General features: G+C 44.6%; 1 long non-coding RNA gene across 5 annotated transcripts in view; it reads left to right on the forward strand.

The window, feature by feature from the left end:
* The window catches only part of LOC123372412, a 375513-nt gene extending 371892 nt beyond the window's left edge, over positions 1 to 3621 (forward strand). For 4 of the 5 annotated variants that reach the window (XR_006580270.1, XR_006580275.1, XR_006580272.1 and 1 more), the window contains 2 exons: positions 682 to 883; positions 3017 to 3621. This is a non-coding gene — a long non-coding RNA (uncharacterized LOC123372412). Of the gene's footprint in view, positions 1 to 681; positions 884 to 3013 lie in introns of all 5 variants that reach the window. The other variant, XR_006580273.1, reaches the window with a different exon arrangement.
* Positions 3622 to 6249: the final 2628 nt, after the last annotated feature.

The following is a 6249-nucleotide window of genomic DNA, read 5'->3' on the forward strand; positions in this document are numbered from 1 at the left end:
TTAGGCTGATGTACGTTATCTTGCATTGACCTTATTTGTGCATATGTCTACACTAAAGCCTGTCGTAAGTGCCCCATTACAACGATGTAGTAAAACTTCCCTAAAGGGGTTAGAGCCATAGTCAACCTACTAAGGTCAATATGCTGCAAGTGTATAGACTCCATGACCTGGGTCAACCCTAACAGTCTTCTAGCTGTTGTCCTACAACACCCTATTCCTTGTGATAGTGACTGCTCTGGTCACAATTGTAAACTCCACTGTCCAGGAGCCATAGAGATGGGAAGCCATGCCCCTTTAAAATTTCCCATGCATTTTTGAAATGTCTTTTCTTGATTGTCTATCTTGGCAAGTACACCTAGCAGTTCTCCCTTGTTGTGTGCAACTGCCCAACCGACCATGCTAGCTCCACACACTAGCAGTGCTCCTGCCTGGAGAACACAGGAGATATATTGACCTGTGGGGAGAAGAGGCTGTGGAAGCACAGTTATGGACCAGCTGTAGAAAGGTGGACATCTAGGAAAAGATTGCACAGGGGATGTACATGAAGGGTTACAACAGGGATTATCAGCAGTGCCGCATGAAAGTGAAGGAATTGCAGCAGGGCCAGGGAGGTCAACAATTGATCTGATGCTGAGCACAGATCTACTACCTTTACCACAAGCTGCATACTATTCTCGGCAGAGACCACACCAGCACTCCCCAAACTATTGTGGATACCTGGCGGACCACAAGACAGAAACCCCCCAGTAAACAGCAAGGAGGAGGAGGGGAGGTGGCAGACATGGGGACTCCAGCCATGCCATGAGCCAGGACCTGTTTGATAGTCCTCAACAGTCCAGCCAGCCAAACATGGATGAGACCGATGAAGGGGATGCGCCCTTTGGTAAGTTTGTACATACAATTTTCCTTAGCAAATTAAAATTTAAAGATGGTGCCTGGTCCATCCCCAAGTTCACAAGCAGTGGTATCAGCTTTTAATTGTTTTGCTCATACAAGAAGAGGTAGAATAGATATCTACTTCCCTGTTGGGTAAGACAGTGGGAAGGGGAATAAGGAGCAATTTGTTTATGTACATAGTGATGCCCCTTTTATCTTCCTGAGAGATCTCAGTGAAACTTCATGGAGATACTCTGCAAATGCTCCTAAAGATTTCTAGGCATGGTTGCCTTATTTCTTCCTCTGCCACAGGACACTTTACCATGCCACTTTACAATATCTTTGGCAGGCACCATTGCAGTAAACAAACTAGTGGTATATGGACATGCGTGGTTTCGGGAGGCCAGTTAGCAGCTATGCTCTCTGTTCCTCTATTACCCTTAGGAGTAAGATATCATTAGTGATCCTAGTTTACCAGGATAAAAAAAAAATCTAAAAAAATACACCCCAATCATAAAAATCCATGTTTTTCCATGATTAAAAAATGGAAAGCTGAATTTTAGTTTCCCTAGCCACAATACATAGAGGTATCAGTTGAACACAATGCATTATTGATATTTACAATTTTTAAGCAAGTTCAAAGCCTACATGCCATCAATTATTATAATGAAATTAACAGATTGCAATTTGTAATTGTCTGCCTTCAAACATAATCTACAGCCTTGCTGCATATAGTACAGAATCTTGCCAAACTCAGTGACATGGTCCTTAGGGGTGATTTTAAGTTTTTGGCACTGTGATAGACCCAGGCCAGTTGGGTACAGCAGAATAGCAGAAGGCAGATATACTGGCCACTGGATTAACAGTTTTCTGTTCCCTGACTGACCAGAGCAGGGGCTGCTCCAGGCTAATGAGAACACCTGACTCTAATTAACCTGCAAAGAGTCAGGTGAGGCTATTAAGCTAATGTGACCACCTGACTCTAATTAAGGCCTTGCTGAGACTATAAAAAGGGTTCACTCCAGTCAGGCAGAAGAGAGCCAGGGAGAGGAAATGTGGCTGAAGGGCTGGTTAATGAAGACACCCTCAAACCATTGGTAAGGGAGCAGCAGGAGAGCTGTGAGGAAGTGGCCCAGGGAAATGTAGCAACTCTGGCAGTGAAAAGTTGGCTGCTACCAGTAGGGTCCCTGGGCCGGAACCCAGAGTAGAGGGCAGGCCTGGGTTCCCCCCAACCCACCACTACTGGAACATCTCCTGGGAGGGGAAATCAGGCCCCTGTCAGGACAGGAGGCTAAACTGTTCTGAAATAAGCCCCCAAGGACAGCAGAGACTGGGAGTTCTCTCACCAACCTCCTTGCTGGCCTCTGATGAAAAGGGCTCAGAAGACTGTAACCCTGGCCCTAGAGAGAGAGAAGGGCTATGTGGAGGGTCACAGTGAGCCACTGAGGCTAGCATAAACTGCCTAGAAGCGCAGGACCCATGGGGGCAAGGTCAGAGCTCTGCCCTAGCACCTTTTCATAACTTTAATTATTAACATCTGGAGGCTGAAGTGAACTTTGAGATGCATTAAAACACAAATCCCTATACGCCGGAAGCAGTTTATTGGAATATGTTTAGCTATGTAAATTTTAAAATGCATTCAAAAAACAACCACAAGAGGGGGAGGTTGCACGCATTGCATTAAATGACACAGGTACTTTCAGTAATATTTAGTTAATAGTTAATGTTTTTATTTTTCAAAAAATATAAAAACTAAAGATTCTCTATAAAAATGCAAATTCCACACTTTTCCATAGCAAACAAATTTCTAGGATGTCTGGATACCAGTTAAAACCAGCTGTGACTGTGGAAAATAGTTTCAAAGTTCAGTGCCGTTGCCCTACACTTGCACCTGTGGAATAGGGACTGCAATTTTACTGTTTCATGCAGCCAAAATTTCTTTCTGCCCCCTCACCCCTGATGGGCACCATGGCTGGGACTAGAGAGTGATGGTGTGCTGAGGTGCTCCAAAGCTGAATTGTCAACAAGCATGTCTTTTTAGAAGTTGTTATGGGAATAAGGGAAGGGAGTTTTGAAACTTATCTTTCTCTTTCCATTGTGACTATAAATCCAATGATACATCTGTCTATTTTATCAGCAGCTTCTGCCTTTGCAGTCTTGAAGGATGCCTCCTCAACATCTGTAGAATGCAAGACCCTGGTGAGGCAAAGAAAGAAGATGACAAAGGAGGGCATGCTCTGCGAGATCCTGCAAGCCAGAGCTGCATCAGACCTTGAATGAAGGATCTGGAGAACCAATATGACCAACAGCATGGAGAAAGGGGTCCCAGTAGGAAAAGGACAGGTAGATATACCAGGACATAATGGGCTTCTCAGGCAGCAAGCCCAAATGCTGCAGACCCTGGTTGACCTATTGGTTTAAAAATCAGACTTCCCACCCTTTACTGTCCTTGGAAAACTCCATGGTAGCAGCTTATTTCCCCCCCCCACCACCACCACATACCAGGTGACATCACAGTGCACATAAATATCCCTATCACTCCACACCAGGGGACAGTAAGGAAAACCACCACTTCATAAACACTGACCTGTGAGAACCATGGCAGGTGTACATGTAGCTACAAGGGACTACATCTGTGGACTGATATGGACAGAAATGTTTGCTGCCTTTCCAATTTTTAAGTTCTGTAACTCTGTTAAAAATTTGTGTTGCATTGCCTTTTGCATGTTGTTCTTTTGCCCTGGTTTTGCCACTTGATAAATAAATTTCTATTGTTAAAAAATAAAATTATTCTAGCTTGCAACACACGGTCAAATGCATAGTGGTACTCAACGGACACAATGCTTGTGCCGAAATAAAAAGGTCAGGAAAACACCCAGTCATATTTATAAATGTACAGAAAGCACCACAATTCATAGCTTCACTAAAACACACAGTACTAATTATAAGTGTAAGCACCCAAAACTTCAGGCCCAGAGAACAGTACAGAACACAACTGTGGCTGGAAGTTCTGGTGCTCTTTTAAAGTTTCCCTCAAACGCATAGCTCCAGGTTGAGCCCTTGTGTTTTGTTCTTCAGTGTCAGCAGACAGACTCCCCACCATAGAAAAGTAGCTCTTTCAGTTGAGGTACTCTGTGGTAAGGTGATTCCAAAATAGGGAGCTGCATACGCTCTATCACCACATGCCGTTCAGGAACTCCATTCCTGCAAATCCCTCCACTATTTCCTGCACATTGTTGAGAGTCACACTCCTACATAGCAGAAGATTGCCTTGCAAATTTTCATGAGAATGGCCACCAGTGTGGATTTTCCAACTCCAAAATAATTTCCCACAGTGATCACCACTTGTTTCTTCACTGTCAATGCAGCTCTCATCACATTTTCCCTGCGTTGGAGGATTGGGGCAAGCTTGGCACAAAGATCCAGAAATGTGGCATTTCACAACTGAACGTTCTGCAGCCAGTACTTATCGTCCCAAACCTACATTACAATGCAACCCCCCCCCCCTTAGTGCTTGTTTCGCAGGCCCAGAAGCAGCATTCTACTGTCTGCAGCTGCTCTGTGAATGCCATTAACAAGCTTGAATTTTTTGCTATGTCCCTCAGCAAACTGTCCTCGAAGAAAGTGTCATGTCCCTTATTCTTATGTTATTACCAGTAGAATCATGCATCTTGTATTTGCAATGTTCATGTCATGATAATAGTGCAGTACTCTGTAGGCTCCATGCTTCTGTCAGGGATGGCATCCAGCAAAGAGTGCCACATAGATTTGTGGGATTTTTTTTGAAAAGGTATATAAATTATGGGATATGGATGGCATTATGAGATGGAGAAATTTGCATGCTGGGAAATTGATCCCTAGGTTCCATAGATGGTTGGGCAAGTCCATTTCTATCCCACACTGCACTGCAAAAAGTTCCCACAAGGCACTGCACCAGATGATGGCACATTGCACACTAGGATACCTACTCATTGTATACTGCACTTTGCATCAGCCCAAGCATTACTGGTGAGTACATGTAATACCAATGCAAGCAGCCATGTATGTACACGCCTGAGCGATACACATACTTTGGCTGCTGTATGCTGATGTAACTTAAATTGACCAAAATTTTAGTGTATCTCCATGAGCACTCCTCCCAAGTGACAAGCCCATGCCTGTACTTCTCTCAGGGTAGAATCCTGCAAGTGACACCCACTCTTAGACCAGTTCACCAGGTATCATGTTACAGTACCCCCCATCCCCATTTACAAACCACATTCTCAGCATGTCCAACTAAGTTTGGTGCCTGCTATAGACTTCCCTCCATGAGCCTATGACCTATATAAAAATTTCAGTGACCAAGATTTATTTAGACATAGGAACATAGTCAACAGAGAACAAAATCATTAAAACAACTAAGGGTCAACACACATAGTATTTTACCTAAGCAATTCCTTGCAAGTATAGATAGGTACCCCTTTGTCAGTCACCCCCAGCATCGTGAAGGGATTCTCCATGCTCAGCCTCTCAGTCTCTGCCCTGAATTCAGAGGCAGTCTTTTAGCCATTCTAAAGTTTTGCATGTCCTGGGACACTAGAACCTAGTTAATCTGGTTTATGCATCTCCCCAGTGGGATAGAAGCAGACTCCAGAAGTAGATTCAGTGAAGTCTCCATATGAGCAACAGCAATTGAATTAGTCATTGCCTGGTTCCTGTGGTACATATGGAGAATACCAGTGGGAATTAACCCTTAGTGTTTCATAGAGACAGCCACACCACAGTGCTCAAGCAAACAGAGATACATAAAAATATTTATAAAATAAAATGCAGAATTCTCCCATGTGCTTGACAGCCTTCTTCCCTCAGAGTCTCCAGCCCCAGGGTTTGCCCAGGGCTAGCAAGGCATATTGGTGGAGGGCTGTAGTGGGTTGGAGTGCTCTATCTATGCTGCTTGTTGTTTCTTTGTGGACTTTTGCAGCTCAGGTGTAAATTAGAACAGCCCCTCGGGCCACTTTAGTTTATTCCACTGGCCACACTGGCAGACCCATTATCCTAGTGGTGTAAACCACCTTTGTCCCCCATCCTCTGGGCTCAGAATCAGGGCCCGTGATCCTGGTAGTTCAAAATGGAACAGTCCTAGTACAACAGAGTAGTTGTAGCCATGTCAGACTCAGGATATTATAAAGACAAAGTGGCAGAGGTAATATCTTTTATTGGACCAACTTCTGCTGGTGAGAGAAACAAGCTTTCAGGAGCTCTTCAGGTCTTCAGCACAGAGCCAGGTTCCAGGGCGAGGTCACTCACAGGTGTAGCCAGCTCAGGCAACTGATGCAACAGAGGCACGGCTGCTCCCATCCCCAGGAGCCAGGAAGTGGGCCCGGCGGGCTGTGG

The sequence above is a fragment of the Mauremys mutica genome, chromosome 6 (genome assembly GCF_020497125.1).
Source record: "Mauremys mutica isolate MM-2020 ecotype Southern chromosome 6, ASM2049712v1, whole genome shotgun sequence".
NCBI lineage: Eukaryota > Metazoa > Chordata > Testudines > Geoemydidae > Mauremys > Mauremys mutica.